Here is a 17,265-nt window from a genome sequence, read left to right on the forward strand (position 1 = left end):
GATTCCATCTGTAATAAGTGTATAGGCAATCTTATCACTTTCCTGGTCTACCCTCTTTGCCTACCTTGACTCCCTCTCCTTTCCACCCTCCTGCTCTTCCTTTCTCTTTTCCTGTCTCTGCACTGCCAACTACTGGGAACTATTTGGGCTCATTCAAGGCCAGAAGAAGTATAACCTGGGGGAGGTGGGGGTGCTTTTTGCTGTACTCTCATAAAAGAAAAGTCATCCTTAGAAAGAAAACAAAATCATTTTTCTAGCAGTCTATAACTTCAGGCACATTGGGAACATGGGTCTTACTTGGGCTGCCCAAACCATGTAAAAATTTGCTGAAAGTAGCAAAATAAAGGAAGTGGGTTTTGAACCGTATACTTTTCTACCCATTAGTCTAAGGCATTAAAGACAAACCAGGTGACACATCCATCTCCCTGGTGACAACAGTGGCCTGAAAGGTCAGTGACATCCAGAGTGGGTATCCCTTTCCAGAGCTATTCCTAATTTGGAAGTCACAGTTACAGTTAAAATTCCGGGTCAGGAGGCATGCGTTTGCCACTTTGTGCCCAGACCCAGCACTCACCCAGATCCCTGGCTCTGCCCCCGGCTCATATTTACTAAGAGCTGACATTATGGAATGCTTAGCTGTTCCAGGCAGTACTTCATATAACTTCACAATAATTCCAGGAGGAAGTTATAGTATTTTCACACCCAATTTTACTGATGAGAAAACCGAGGCTTAACAAGATGGACTTACCTGCATTTACACAGCTAGTAAAGGGCAGCAATGAAATCCAAGCCAGGAGTGTCTGACCCCAGAGTCTACTCTTTCTAGCCTGTGCTTTCTTTGCTACGGTCGGAGCACTCTCTTTGTGGCTTGTTATCGTTTAAGAAAATTGGCGATGGCTCTGTAGTGTTTCCCAAACTGCAGAACAGTCATCAAGCTTCAGGTTTCACAGTGCCTTTCTCTGAGTTGCTATTCTTCCTGCCAGCAAGCCCTGAGTCCTAATTAAATGATTAACCTACTCAGCAGAAACGCTGTTGATTTTATTTGTGCACCAATGTACTACTGGCCTTCCATTCTTGTCAGTTAAGTGCCTTTCTTTGCAAGTTTCTTTGCTTTTAATGATTTCCTATCAGTCAGCCAGTCCTAGCAGATTTCCTACTATGTGAAGTACCCCTATCCTAGGTGCTGTGAGGGGACCTACACCACATCAGCTCTGTCATCCTTTAATCACTCCAGGGCCTGGTGCATGATGTTTCTTGAAGGAATGACTCACTCATTCTAGCAGCCACCTGAGAAGCAGCAGAAAACAAACCAACAAACCAAACAAAAACTTGGATGTCCAGCTGAACAGAGCACTTGAGACGAGAGTAACCACACTGCTTGGATGAGAAGAAAATGTATAAACTTACTTGACCTCAAAGTCCTCTGTGGTCTGTCTCTGAACTGTGCTGACCTCTGAGAGAGAGACCCAGAGCCACTCTTGCCCCAGTCTTCCTTCCTGCATATATATTAAAAAAAAAAAAAAACACACAGTAAGAAGGATCTGAAAAATGCCAAAGCCCCACCATACTCTTCATATGTAAAAGATTCTTAAGTATGAAGTAAGTGTAGGGACTGGCCCCCAAATAGTCTCTTTGCTCTCACTTCCTGGAGCATAAAGATTGTGAAAGCATTTTGTGTGTGCATTTGTGAGAGTCTATGTACTTTGGTGTATGCATTTGGTGTAAGAGTGTCAAAGGCAGGGACAATGAAGCTTTATTATCTGATATTTGCATTCCACATACTAAAGCAAGTGATATTGTCTCCTTTTATAAAGCTTGGAGAAAGAAGCTCCCATCAAGGTTAAAAGGCAGCCCTTTGACCTATGTATGGCATGTGGGTGGGCTGGATGGAGATTGACCCCAAGTTTGCCTGGAAGACAAGGGACTCAACAGAAAGGTGAGGGCCTGTGCTGAACGGAAGCACGAGGGTTTCCAAAAAGAAGTCTGTGGAACATTTTTCTTCCTCGGTTAATTAAGCATGTTCAGGGTATTTATGAGAAAATATGTGGCAACCAAGCAGCCATTTTCCATTTTTTTCTTACCTATGGGGAAGGTGCAAGAATGTGGTGGGATCGGGGCTGTCCATAAATAGTCTGGCTCCTGTTTAACAGAGACAGTTCCTTTCACAATCGCAGCTTTAGCATGTGCTAAAAATGACAATGCCATCCAGTGTCAATAGTTCCAGAGAGACCTTCATTCCTAGTTACAGCAATAAAACCGCTGGTGGGTGGTCTCTGCTACTGGTTGTCTTCATTATCATTTCATTGTGCTTATGTGGGGCCCTGTGCACTCTGGAACTCTCAGGCATTTTAAAAGCCTTTCATGCATTGGAGGGGCTTGACATTCATATTTATATATCTCGCTTGCATGGCAGCAGATTCTCTATTCTTGGGATCTTCATCCTTTGTGTACTCAAGGTCACACCCCATTTAAGAAGGAATTGTAATATATCCTGAGAACATCCAGTCATCATAACTCAACTATACAATTCAGATTCCTCTTGGGAGCTAAAACCTCCGCTTCTTGATTCAGAGTCAAAGTGAAGTGTAGAATAAACCTGTCAGATTAAGATATTTTGAGTTTGCCTTGGAAACGGTAAAATGTTTACCACAGAAAATTTAAACACTTTGTCACCTTTAAAACATATCCCTTCCATGTTGCATTGATAAGCAAAGGTGGTTTTTTAGAAACTTAGAATCAGAAACCCGGGCAACTCCTTTCCCCTGTCTCTCTTCTGGTCAGTTCCTCTTACGAAGTATCTCACAATCCCATCTTTGTCTTAATCCTGGACCTCCAGTCTTGCTCCTCTCTAATCTGTCCTCTATCCTGCTGCAAAATGAATTTTCTAAAATATAAGTCTGTTCATGCCAGATTCCTCTTTGTCTTCAGAATAAATGTTGACATCCTTCGTATAGCCTAGAAGAGTCTTCATCACTTGGTCCCTTCCCATCTCAACTACAGGTGCCCACACCCACCCTTCTCTCTGGCCAGCTCTCAGAAAGGGTTTGTTCCCACACCCACAAGCCCCAACATCAGTTCCTCCTTGACTCAGAGTGCGTTTTCTCCTCCTCTTCTCCAGGTTAATGTCTACTTCTCCTTAAAGACTCAACTGATGCATCTCTTCTTCCCTAAACATTTCCTTTGAATTTAGAGGCTAAACTGGGCACCTCTGCTTTGTCCTGACTTGCACCTGCAAAACTCACTTGGCATGCCTCATCATCAGCAGAGCCCATCCTCACTTTGCTTGCCTGTATTTTTCCCTTATTGTGGGCTCCTTGAGAGCAGAACTTCATCTTTTCATCCTCTGGATCCCGGTGACTCCTCAAGGCTGACGCAGAGACGATGGGCAAATGATTGCTGAATAAACATATACGTAGATACAGCTAAATCACTCTTGAAGTAATCTTTCAAGGTGACAGCATATGTTCAGAGTCAACAAATAGCTTCATATCATCCCTTGAAATCATGCGAAGAATGAGTGAAATTTTAAACAGGAGGCTTTTCACGGTGACTGCGAGGGGACCTCGATGAGACAGAGGCAGGTTGCTGTCTCTAGGATCCTGCAGCTTGTGGGGCGGCTGTTTTCCAAAACACTGTCATAGGCTTGCTGGCCTTTCTGAGAATTTGCCCTTTCCCTCATAAGGAGATGAGCGGCCACACCAGGATCCCTCCCTCCTCCAGATCTCCCATGGTTCACGTGAGAATTTCACAGCAAATGGCAGGATAAGTCACAACAAGGCCCTCGGTAGTGGGTGAGGAAGTGGTGTCTCGGGTTTATTCTTTGAATGGAGCTCTGCATTGGCCACCGAGGTATTTTAATTAGTTACATTGTGAAAAAATGAAGAGGTGTTCCCAAGTTTCTGAGAGTGAATTTGAAATTAGGCTGGATGACATATTCTGAGAAAAAGAAATAGAAGGAACGGAGTTTGCTTAAAGCCCAGGTGGGCGATTTCCTTGCTGCGTCTTCTTCCCTCCACTTCTTGGGGCTTCCCAGGTAAACTGCACCCTGCTTCCTGGCAGCCTTTGTCCTTGTCTCTAGGCGGCCTTTGTTTGAGCATTAGATGGATGTCTGCAAGATTATCCAAGTGATTTCCCACAATTTATTTCAAGCATTTACTGTAGGTGGCTTAAAGAATTTTAAGTAGCATATAAACAAGAGACCACCTGCCTGCATACACCGTATCCAGTGTTGGCTTCATATTCTAAGGAGATGGGATGAAGCGTAGTTTTTGAACTGCTGCCAACTTCTCCAGAAAGGCTCTGGGTGCCCCGGGAATGCCTGAAAGGGCCCCCCCCTGCCCCCGCCCCAACACTGTCCAGACCTTTGTCCAAGATCCCAGATGAGTTCCATTGTTTTCTGTCCTTCAGAAAATGCCCCACGACCTGTTCCTCCTCCACCAGCATAGACAAGGTTCCCCTAAAGGGCCTTCCCGAGATGATACCTTTTCTGGGATTCAACAGTGTAGCCTGGAAAAAAACCTGAGAAGTTCTTCAGGCCTATGCATATGAGCTACTAAGTCTCTTTGACAATTTGATTGTCTGCTTTCTGGAGTGTTGTAAGCAATCTCTGACTCACTTCCCCTCCTCGATCGGATTTCCTCCTGTGTGAACTCCCAGTGCCAAGGGATTCTTTGCATGCCTTTGCCATTACCCGTATCTTCAGGATGGCTCTCTTAATAGCTGTTAAGCCTTGTCGAAGGTGTTTCTAGCCACATGATGCCCCGGCACAGCTTGTGGCATTATCCTTACAGCCTTTCTCCTTGGGGTTTGCCCCTAGGGACAGTCACCCAGGCTTACATTGGACATTGATAAGGCAGTCTTAGGCTCACAGGATGCTCCATCAGCAGACTCATGCCCTTCTCATTCCCACATTCCAGGCAAAAAAAAAAAAAACAAAAAACTAACAACAACAACAAACAACAGGGAGGTGGCTTTTATACTTTCAGGAGGTATCAATTATCTAGGTCTTGTATGAACAAAATCTACTTTGGAAAATGAACAAGCTAAATGTATAAGATGTAGTGGGTTGGGCGATATCCTCCCAAATTCAAGTTTACCTAGAACCACCAAATGCGATCCCATTTGGAAATAGGACCTTTGCAGATGTAATTAGCTAAGGGTCTCCAGATGAAGTCATCCTGGATTTAGGGTGGGCTCTAAATCCAGTGACTGGTGACCTTATGAAAAGAAGAGAGACAGACACACAGGAAAGAAGGCCCTGGGCAGACAAAGGCAAGGAAATCTCAGAAGACCAGAAGCTGGAAGAGATAAGGAAGGATTCTCCCCTACAGGTTTCAGAGGGAGCAAGGCCCTGCTAACACCTTGATTTCAGACATCTAGCCTCCAGAATTGGGAGATGACACGTTTCTGTTGTTTGGTTGGTTGATTTGTTTTCACAATATCTTTTTTTATTGTATAGTATAACATATATACAAAGCCAAGAAATAAAAAACAATAGTTTTCAAAGCATTCTTCAACAAAGTGGTACATTTCTGTTATTTTAAGGCATCAAATTGTGATAATTTGTGACAGCAGTCACAGGAAACCAATACATAAAGGTTCACAGGGACATACCCATTGCGTCATATCCTTTGATAAACTATTCTGATGTGACTGATGCTAAGCTAAACTTTAGCCTCTACAAAAGCTTCTCCAACAAGTAGTCACTACTCTCCAAACACCTGTTCTTGCCAATTAATCATCCTGAAATACAAAAGATATGAATTATACAGCTATAGGTAAGTCTATGATCTATTACTATTTCACCCTGAACATTGTATGGTAGGATGCTGGGTTTGTTTCTTTTTGTAAAGTTTTCATTAGTGTGAGTACTACTTATGACAATGACATTATGACATGAGAGAGGTGTATTCATTTTATTAAACCTTACAATATTTTTCTGTGGTAGGTGGAAAGAACCATAATCTTCACTTTTTCTTTGTCAGGCATGATCATTTTACATTCTGATTGAGGAAGCCCGGCACCAAACCTAAAACCGCAAATAAACAAATACGATCATTTCAGGTACTTTCAAGTGCCCTTGAGGGGATAAATGGGCACTCTAAGGAAGAGAAACTGGGATCTGGAGTTAGGGGCCAGGGCACTGCTTGGAGGGAAAGGCCACTGGAGTCAGAGCCTGAATACGAGGGAGACCACCACACAAAAATCTGAAAGAAGTGCTCTAAATGGGAAGAACAGGTGCAAATAGCTTAAGGTGAGAATGAGTGCAGCTGAAAAGACAGTGAGGCTGGAGTACAGAGAATAATAAGGAGGGAAAGGGGTTGTAGGGACGTTCAGAGGAGAGGGCAGGATCTAGTCCATGGGGGCAGCATGGGTCAGGGAGGCCACTTTGAGTTTTATTTTAAGCACAGCTGAAAGGCATCGGAGGACTGAAAGCCAGGGAGACACCTGACCTGATTTATGCGTTAGAAAAATTACTTCATCTACTCTGTGCAAGGACAATAAGGGACAAGACAGGGAGCAGGGAAAGCAGTTCAGAGCAAAGGTTGATATGAAAGATGATGAAATCATGGACTTTGGTTGTGGCAGGTGAGATGGAGTCAGTTTGGGAACATATTTTGGAGGGATTACAGATGGATTGGATGAGGAGTTCGAGAGAGGAAGAAGAGTCAGTCATGACTGCCAGGTTTTTAGGCTGAACAATTGGGAGGATGGGGATGCTGTTACTGAAAGGGACACAGCGTGGATGTGTGGGGGAGGAGGGCTCTGAGAGAAGGAGAAAAAAATCAAGCTCTCAGTGTTGATGCTGTAGACATTGAGGTGACTGTTCAATGTCTAAGTGGGCAGTTGACTATTTGAATCTGGAGCTCAAAGGAATGTCAGGGCTTGATAAGTAAATGTAATGGGCAACAGAATAAAGGTATGTCTTATCTATAGAACTGAATGCGATCACCTTGAGAGAGTGTAGATAGCCTAGAAAGTCAATAACCAAGTCTTGGACACCCAAAACTTTAGAGAGAAGCATAGGAGGAGACATCAGAGAAGCTCAACATGCAAACAGTGAAGTGGGAAGATGACCAGGTAATGTCTTGGAAGCCTAAGAAGGAAAGTATTTTAAGAAGGCAGGTGTTATGGATTGAGTGGTATCCCCACAAAAGATATGTTGAAGTCCTAACCCTCAGCATCTCGGAATGAGACTTTATTTGGAAATAAAGTTGGAATTAGTTTAAGTAAGATGAGTTCATACTGTAGTAGGGTGGGTCCCTAATCCAACATGATAGGTTAAAAGAAAAGAAAGAGACAGGCATAGAGAAGGCCATGTGAAGATGAAGGTAGAGACTGAAGTGATGCCTCTATAAGCCAAGGGACACCAAAGATTGCCAACACACCACCAGAATCTAGAGGAGGCAAGGAAGGAAGACTTCTGCCCTACAAGTTTCAGAAGGAGCATGGTCCTTGATTTTAGATATTTACCCTTCAGAAATGAGACAACACATTTTTATTGTTTTAAGCCATCCAGTTTGTGTATTTTGTCATGTCCTAGGAAACTAAGATGGGATGGAAAACATGCCAAATGCTGCTGTGATTTTGGAGGTTGTGCAGTTATAGTTAATGACAAAGTCTAGAGGATGGCCATTGGAGTGTGGCTGAAGTCTGAAGGGAATGCTCTTTGGGGCAGAGGAGGTCAAGGAGTCAGAATGGTAGATGGACCACCAGCATGGAGGATGAAGGCACCATGAATGATGACAGTGGCAGAAGCTATCAGTGAGCAAACTGCCAAAGTCCTTCCTGAATGTCCAAGAGAAGCTAGGAAGTTCATAGGCTGAAGAAACAAAGGGAAGCAATGGGTAGTGCAGTCTGGTGGTACAAGTCTGAAAGGAAGGTTTTGGAAGAGGAAGCACAAAGGACACCTCTCACACCAGCAGATTTTGTGATAGGCTGGGTATAGAATGACAGCAGCTTCCACTTGAGGAAACTTCAGAGAAAGGGTGGTCCTAGGAACACTGCCAGGGCTCTGGAAGAGCAGAAGGTTGTTGGACACTTTCAAATGGGGAAAGAGGAGAGATTAAACAATTTTCTTAATGCTGTTTACTAAGACAATGTCAATGGGATAGCTGGGACATACTGTGACCTTTAGTTACCACTTCAAATGCTCCACGGACTCCCCCTTGTTTGTGTTAGGTGGGTCCTAGGACCAAGGGCTACCAATGTAGTCCTTCCACACACCAAAATGATGACATACTCAGGAGATCAAAAAGCTTTTAAAACACATTATAAATTGGGCAGCACAGCTGCCTACAAAATGCTATAATGTGAGACTCACATAACATAATGTGCTGTGTCCCAAACAAAGGCTGCCCCCAGACCCCCAGAGAGGAGGATGCCCGTGACAGAATGCTGGGGGTCCTGATGGTCCTCTCTCTAATGGGACCCCCTCTCCTTGAACTGATCCTAATCACCTTAACTCAATTAGCCTGTTTTCAAAGAATTTTATATAAAAAATAAGAAATCCAGAAGCTATTAAGTTTGTGGCCAGAAAGTTATATGTCATAGAAAGGTTTTGAACCCATTTAGCAAAGGGATCATGTTGGTCTTCAAAATCGTCTCCCTTTTTGTTTTGTAATGCTTTTGGTAGAGTAGTAAATAGTCACTGCTTGTGTCCAAGTGAGGAACCTCAAGGTCATTGGGCCCACATCCTAATGTCTGTGATAATGAGGTTGTAAAACCAACTACATTTGAATAAGCTGCAGAGACTATTCCATAGCATTTTAAACTGACATGACATTTTTAACTGGCAGGAACCAAATGGCAAAATTTTGAGGAAGTATTATACTCCTAAATGGAGTGTACAATGATTCAGTATAAAGCAAAATATTTGTCAAAAGATGTTATTAAAAAAAAAAAGGAGCGGTTCAAGTAAAAGCACTTTCAATACCTTGTGCATGTATACAGAACTGGTTCTGTTTTCTCAATTAAATTGATTGATAGAAATGGGCAAATGACAGACAAATAATTGACTTAAAAAAAGAAAGAAAGAACGATATTGCTGATTGTTTGATTCAAATGATTTGGCCATTTGACTGTAAATGAATATGCCATCTGGGTGGATGGGCCTCCTTGCTCAATAGGGAAAAAAGTTTAGTTTGCATTTATTGGGTTAGACTAAATTATGGGGAGGTTTGATGGCATTTAGTATGTTTCCTCCTATTATATAGGCATCTCTATGGTAGGTATGGTATCTTACAGCTTGTGGGGTTTTTTTTTTGACACACTGCAATCACATATTCATATTTGCCAACAGAGCCCTCTCCTACTTCTTCTCAAAATCTCCAGAAGCTTTCAGCTTGAGTCAATAGACAATTCTGGTGACTAAAAAAGATGTGGAATATATCACTTGATAAATCCAGGGGAAGAAATTATTTTCCATGCCCTGTGGGTACACTTCAAAGATAGGAGCATTCAAGGCTGTTGTGAGAACTTCTAGGAAAATCCAGCTTTTCTGTGTTAAAAACAGAATAGCATTCACTATTCTCAAGTTGCACGAAAACGTACTCCAAGCCTTGCTTGCCCAAGATTCCTGCCTGAGTTCTTCATGTTTTCTCAGAATAATGTGCCATGTTTTCTTGTCCCAAATAGAGCTTTGTGAAAGAACTTTGTTCATTTTATTGGCAGTAAAGCTTTGATGTCTGAATGTACTCTTCTTTTTAACTTCCCGTTGCTCTTATTTGAAGACACAGAAAAAATAAAGTAACAGGTTTCTACTCTGGTTTGTTTCATAGCATGGGAGGCAGCATGCATACTTGAATTAGACATATATGAAATCAAGTCCTATGATTTCTTCACATATTAGATGAATAATCTCTAAACCAAGCTGTGCTGGTTTGAAATGATGTATGGACCGTAGAAAAGCCATGTTTTAATTCTAATCCTAAAGCAGTCGCTTCTTCTAATCCCTATTCAGCATTGTATATTTGAAACTGTAATTAGATCATCTCCCTGGAAATGATTTAATCGAGTGGCTGTTAATCTGGATTAGGTGGAGGCATGTCTCCACCCATTTGGGTGGGTCTTGATTAGTTTCTGGAATCCTATAAAAGAGGATCCATTTTGGAGAAGAGGAGATTCAGAGAGAGCAGAGCAAAATGACATAGCCATGAGAAGCAGAGAGTCCACAAGCCAGCAACCTTTGGAGATGAGGAAGGAAAACGCCTCCCGGGGAGCTTCATGAAATAGGAAGCCAGGAGAAAACACTCACAGATGACGCTATCTGCCATGTGCCCTTCTAGCTGAGAGAGAAGCCCTGACTGTGTTTGCCATGTGCCTTCTCACTTGAGAGAGAAACCCTGAACTTCATCGGCCTTCTTGAACCAAGGTATCTTTCTCTGGATGCCTTAGATTGGACATTTCTATACACTTGTTTTAATTGGGACATTTTCTCAGCTTTAGAACAGTAAACTAGCAACTTAATAAATTTCCCTTTAAAAAGCCATTCTGTTTCTGGTATATTGCATTCTGGCAGCTAGCGAACTAGAACACAAGGTTTTTGTGAGGATCATTTAAGATCAAGTGCGCCTGTTGTTGCTCAGATGTGGCCTGTCTCTCTAAGCTCAACTCTGCAAGTGAAATCGTTGCCCTCTCCCCTACATGGGACATGACATTCAGGGGTGAAAGTCTTCCTGGCTACATGGGAGATGACTCCCAGGGATGAATCCAGACCTGGCACCGTAAAAATCAACAATTCCATCCTAACCAAAAGGGGAAAAGAAGTGTAATTAATAAAGCATCAGTGGCAGAAAGAGTTCAAAATAGAGTCAAGAGGTTACTCTGAAGGTTGCTTTTACACAAGCTTCAGGTAGACTTTGCTACCTATCATAACCAGCCAACCTCCAACCAGGACCATTCCAGCCAATTCTGAAGAACACCTAGGGCAATATATAAGATTCCATAAGCGTTTCAGGCACTAGAGTAATTTTCGAGAAACCTACAACCTCCAGCTAGGTCCCTGGTCCAGATAAATCCTGAATCCTAGCCCAGCCTCTCCAGAACATCACATAGTTCCATCTCCCTACCCCATATTAGGGACAGACCCAATACCAAAAATTTAGAATTTCCATAGCCCAAACAACCCCAAAGAGAGGTATGGAAAGATTTGTGATGATGGAATTATACATAGAAGATAGGACTTAACAAATGAATATGAATGTTGAATCATTAAATTGATATCTCTTTTAGTCTCCAGTATTTTAGAAGCAGCTAGAAGTAAAAACCTAAAATTGTGAAATTGCAACCCATGTCAAAGTCTGAAATATGTTCTACAACTAATTGTGGTGCTGCGGTTTGAAATTTATAGCATTTTTGTATATATGCCATTGTTCACAAAAAAAGATGGGAAAAAAGTCGGTTGTGATGATAAAAAAGTATTTAAGCCCTCTAGCCTCCTATATTCTGAAGCAGCTGGAAAAATATGAGAGGATCGTATGACAAACTCTGGGATCTGTCCTGTACCCACTTGTTGAAGAGCGCTTTGAAAACTATTGCTTTTTTTTAGTTTCTTTGCTTTTTATATATATTATACTATACAATAAAAAAGTTAAAAAAAAAGATGAAGTCTGCCCAATGCCTAATGCAGAGTAACTACTCAATCAATGCAGATGTTACTAGCATTATTATTTGAAACCATCACTTCTATATTGCAACAAACTTCTCATTAGCTTCCTGCTTTCTACTTTTCTCTACAGAGTACCCAGAGTAATTTTTTTTAAAACATACCCATTCCCCTACCTAAAACTCTCCAATCACTTCCTGTTGTTCTTAAAATAAACTCCAAACATTTTACCATGACCCACGATGAAGTAGCCTCATCTACGTAATCTTGTCCCTGCCTCTCTCCTCTCCTTGCTCTTTTATACAATATCTAGTATCTTTCTATTCCTCAAACCTGCCAAGATTATTTCCATTCTAGTGCCTTTGCCTTTGTAATTTCCTCTTCCAGGAACACTATTCTCCTATATCACAGTTAATGCCTTTTCGTCATTGAGGTTGTAGATCTAAGATCACATCCTTAAATAAGCTTTCTCTATCCATCTAAAGTAACTCTCCTCTTATCCCACATTCTTCATCAAATCACTCTGCTTTATTTCCCTCATAACGCTATCACTAACTAAAATTTTCTTGTTAATTGATTTTTTAATTGTTTTTATTTTCCATCTTGCCCTAGTAGAATGTAAACTCCATGAGAACAGAATTTGTGCCTAGAAAATAATAGTATTCAATAACTCTCTGCCAATAAATGATACAATGAGAGAATGAATACCTTTAAGAAATATCACAAAATTTTTATAATAATCTTCAGAACAAAAATAAATTGTATTTTACTTAAGGTGTGTGTGTGTGTGTGCATGGCATAGCTTTTGTTATAGATGGGACTGTAACAAGAACATAAATGGTGACAGAGTTTCATAATGCTGAGAAAATGGAAAGCCCTTTCCTAGGGGACAGTCTCCAGGAAAACTAATGGAAGCGACCTGGCTTTGAGCTGCGCGCTTAGTCCAGACTAAATTAAGACTTAAAGATGAGCCTGTTTCCTAACCGTGTTGTAAACACAGATTCAAATGAACAACAATAAGTTACCAAGAGAAGATGAGAAGACCTCAGTCATGTATGCTCATTTCTTCAGAGCCTAGTTCACTGAAAAGACAAAAAAGTAGGTTTTATTTATCTAAGGAAGCCTGCGCTCTCCCATGCTTCTGTCTTCCCAGGTAACCACACAAGCCCATCCTGCCAGGGGAGAGATGGTAACACGTGCCTGGCTGCCTTCCAAGCTCCTTAGAATAGAAGTTCATGGAAGAAGCTTGGACTTGTGGAGACACATCTTCAGGATGCCATTTTTTTCCTGCCCACATACATACTGACCTCTACCTATTCAAAGGCAAAATATGATCCATTAATGTTCCCCAGTGTTGGTTTCATAAAGCATTTGGATGGGTCCTTCTTTGCAAATGAATAAAAATGAGTAAAGTCCTCAGAATCAAAGGAAAGCCAGGACTGGCTTCCAGAAGCACGAGGCAACCCAGAGAGTCCATCTGCAGCCAAACCATGCAACAGACCCAGACACAGCTTAGAGGCTGGCAACAAGTCTGCCTGCAGGATCTGCCAAGGAGCCAGATGCTGTTGCTTCCAAAGCTTGGCATCAGGGCCCCTGATTGCCATCCAACAAAGAGGAAAAATAGGAATGATATAATGTGGTGGGATAAAACACATCCCACCTCAACCTTTTTTATTACTCACTGAAAAAAATATGGAAGATATTTATGGGAAAGTACCAATGTTTTTGGAAATATTGTACATACATTAGCTACAACACCATTTTTGCCAAATGGGAAATATATTTAAAATATGCAGTCTGCGTCTGTCTAAAAATAAATTGTCATCTTTTCTGATCTATGTATATGTCCAGGATATGGAAATGACTGCTAATTGAGGATGCTGTCAACCAGTGCACTCGTAAGTTACCAAGAAGTAAAGTTGTGAAGAAGTCTGTGTATGTGCATAAAATAGCAATTAATGTTGTTGTAATACGAAGTGAATTTAAGAAAGATTGGGCTTTGAAGAAGAACTACCCAACGAAGGTGGGGTGTTGAATTTCTTGGTTATATAAAGTATTAGGAGTTATGTGAGGTTGGATGAAATAAGATGCTTATGAGAAAGTAGAGGGTGAAGAATGGTGCTCGCCAAGGCTGTGGGATGGTATTAATGACCCACCATATATATATATATATATATATATATATATATATATATGAAATGAACAAGTACTGGTATGTATTAAACATTCATTGTCATTTCTTTCCATCTGGATTTGAAATTGGCAGATTAATGTCACTGTTGGTGATGCTTGAGAAACGCCTATTGTTTTGAGATTGACTCCAAATTTTACACCTAAAAATTAGAAGAATATGGGAGAGTAAGAGACTAGATTTCCTTTGCTGGGTGAGATGAGGGTTGTAACCAACACCAGTGTGCTTCCACTTTCCCTGGATTCACACTAACCTGAAATTCCTCCCTGGAAGTCTCTGCAGGCTTCGGCAGAGTTGGTTCCAGGCTTCAGCTAAAATGCATATTGCTTTCGCACATTATCACTGGCAAATTTGTCATCTTAGCGAGTTGACAGGCATCTGAAAATAGGGGACAAACAGCAAGGGAGCAAGGACACCTTAAGGACACCAGGCAGGGTAATCCTGGAGCCCAATACTGACCAAGGGGTTGAGAGAGCAGTATTCTAATCAAGGTGGAACACTCGAAAAAAAAGTTACCTCTTCCCTGCTTTGCCAGGTTGGAGCGTTATTTCATTTTCTGTTTCAAATCTGAGAATCTAGGACAAATATCTAAAAAAAGTTTTTGACCTAAAATGTGGTTGCTTCCTAAGCTACCCATTTAAATATGTATAATTGCAACTCAAATATTGCTTCTTAACCTAAGATCCTTTGGTTCCTCGTATGAATGAAAGCAGGCAATCAGCTTGAGCAGAATAGAAAGTTCATTCCAGACAGGAAGGATGAGATTGTCAATATTTTTAAAATTTCATTCACAGAGAGGAATGTGATCCAAAGAGATATAATGTTTTCATGTAGCACCTCCCAAAGACTTGAGTCCCCAGACCATGTTTAGGAGAAAAATATTGCATTAAAGGGCAGCCTGAAAAGACCTTGGTTCAATTACCTGCCCCACTCGTGACAAGTGTATACACACACAGACACAAACACTTGTGCACAAAAGCTCATACGTACTTCCAAAACAGACCCAGGGAGAGATTAGTAGACTCTTTTTGATACTCAGATTTTGAGAGAGCAAATGCTGAGGCCCTCTCCTGTTTAACAGCTCTGAGGATGTTGATAGCTGGAACAAGGTGAGTCTGTACTGATCTTTTAACTCAGTGTAGCATTTATGCTAAAATGAAACAGGTGAAAAATATTTGAGAAAAAAATTTTTCTCTCATATTTGTATCAATTCTCATTAGCCCCCCACCGCCCCCAATAAAACTGGAAAAGAAGGTCTTGCTATAATAACAACAAAACCAAGGAGGTTTTAAAAATTATATTTTCAATACGTTTCCAAATTGGAGCAGGAGGTCAGGTTTAGCTCAGGTTAAACACGTTGTAATATAAACACATATTCATCACTGTTGCAGTCAGCAGATCATACATTCCCGAGTGTTGGACAAGGAGCATGATTTGTGTCACTGCAGAGAATGATAAATCACTGTTGAAGACGTAACAACCATAATCATCACCACCGTGTAATAGATCATGATGTACCCCGAACTTTTCTAAATATTATTTACAGTTACCAGGGGCTGAGGACAGCATAGCACAAATGGATATTAATCTTTACTCTCCCAGGCCTCGGCCAACTCAGGGTTCCCATCACTTAGCGTCTGACCATAATTTCCAGCAATGTGATAAGCTCTAGTTCTGTGCAGTCCATCCAAAAGGGATTGAATATAAATATTGCCAAAAAGAAAGAGTGTTTCAAATCCCATCATTCAAAGCCTTTGAGAACTCTGCTACTGTAGCATTCTAAAAAGGATTGTTGTGCAAGAATTTAATAGAAAGGGGCTACTAAAGTGAATGAATGAGACCATGTGATGAAAAGAGGAGGGAGTGGGGGCAGGGTGGGAGGTTGGGCAGTTAGTACACAGGAAGCTGGAGTAAGCAGGCATTCCTAACTGAGGATGTCAGCTCGGGAACTGAAGACCTTTGCTCCAAGGCTTATATTGTAACTGCTATTTTATCTCATATACATTTTTGGCTTCCAGACTGTACAGGCTACCCTCATGTCATTTTGATTGAATAGGCGCTTGCTTCCCTGACATCCAGGCTAGGACCTCAGGTCAAGGCCTATTTCACACCTTCTTAAACTTACTTTTACAGTCCCCAACTCCACTCCGCTTCACACATTTTAAAACGTACCCACATTCCACATTAAATATAGAGGAATTTTTTTTCTTTGCAAAAGTAATTTTAAAGATTATAGTTTTGCTTTTGAAATGATTTGCTAGGAATCATTTAAATTATGACTGGCTGTGGCTTCTCAGCAGCTACTGTGCCTACATCAGAGTACTCATAAAGGAAGAAAATTCATACGTTATTCACAAGCGCAGTGCAATTTTTATTAATATTAAATTAACAATTAAAGAGGTTGTCATAGTGGCATGTTCCTCAAATTAAACACTTGTTTGTTTCAATTTTTCTTGTAGTTTTCTTTTCATATGTTAGAGCCAGTAAATTTGTTTTTAGTTCTCAAATATTTTCACAGGACCCTAAACATCTCAAGGAGTGCCTAATGGATGGAACGAGCTGTCTCAAGTCCTTGAAAGTAAAAACAGTGGGATTTACGTGGCTGTAGGGTGGGAAGATTCCAGTCATTAAGCTCTGCCTCCCTGTGACCTAAGTTCCTCAGTTCTGTGGTTTCTCTCAACTTACACATAAAACTTGTTGAGGTGGGACCGGCAACGGTGGCTCGGTGGCAGAGTTCTCGCCTGCCGTGCAGGAGACCCAGGTTTTTTTCCTGGTGCCTACACATGTAAAAAACAAACAAACAAAAAAACTCATTGAGATGGCCAAAGAAACGATCCTACGGTGGAGGAGAAGTCAGGGCAACACACAGCCGGTGGTAGAGATCTGTCACAAGGAAGCACGGCTCAAAAGACTCAAAGAATGAGACCACGCCTTTTCTGCTCTCCTTACTTTGTTCTCTTTTTCAAAAGCCCTATAGCCCTTGAGATGATAGTTACTTCTGACAAATGCTCCTTCCTTTCTCTTTCTAAATCAAAGGTGTGCTTTTGAGTTATGTTCTGTCTGTTGGCCCAGCAGTGAGTTTCCTTAGGATTTTGTCCTGAGGCACATGACCAATCTTGGTAGAAACTGAGAGAACATGCAAGCACCTGGTTGGAGATTGAACTGCGTCCTCCATGAAGACATGTCCAAGTCTTAAGGCACATTCTTGTGAGTGTGAATTCCAATTATGTAAGTAGGGCCTCTGAAGATATTAATTAAGTTGTGGCCAAGCTGAATCAGGGAGACCCTTCATTCATATGAATGGAGAACTAAGAAAGAGAGGAAATTTGGACACCTTAAGTCAAAAGAAGTGGAAGCCAGGAATCAGGAAGAAGCCAGAAAAGAGGGAGAGATCCCTTCTGATGGCAGCTGCCATCACCAGCATGCTACCAACTCTGGGAGAAAGTGCAGCCTTGCCAACATCTTGATT

General features: G+C 41.4%; 1 long non-coding RNA gene across 3 annotated transcripts; it reads right to left on the reverse strand.

The window, feature by feature from the left end:
• Positions 1-1,421: 1,421 nt before the first annotated feature.
• LOC143689502 (uncharacterized) lies at positions 1,422-15,552 on the reverse strand. Of its 3 annotated transcripts, none has more exons than XR_013178805.1 (4): positions 15,347-15,552; positions 14,050-14,174; positions 12,631-12,687; positions 1,422-1,496 (listed from the first exon to the last, which is right to left on the reverse strand). It is a non-coding gene; the product is annotated as an uncharacterized LOC143689502 (long non-coding RNA). The 3 variants fall into 3 exon arrangements; XR_013178806.1 differs by lacking the exon at positions 1,422-1,496 and adding an exon at positions 5,910-6,028; XR_013178804.1 differs by lacking the exons at positions 1,422-1,496; positions 12,631-12,687; positions 14,050-14,174 and adding an exon at positions 15,079-15,238.
• Between the last annotated feature and the right edge of the window lie 1,713 nt (positions 15,553-17,265).

The sequence above is a fragment of the Tamandua tetradactyla genome, chromosome 7, assembly GCF_023851605.1.
Source record: "Tamandua tetradactyla isolate mTamTet1 chromosome 7, mTamTet1.pri, whole genome shotgun sequence".
Lineage (NCBI taxonomy): Eukaryota > Metazoa > Chordata > Mammalia > Pilosa > Myrmecophagidae > Tamandua > Tamandua tetradactyla.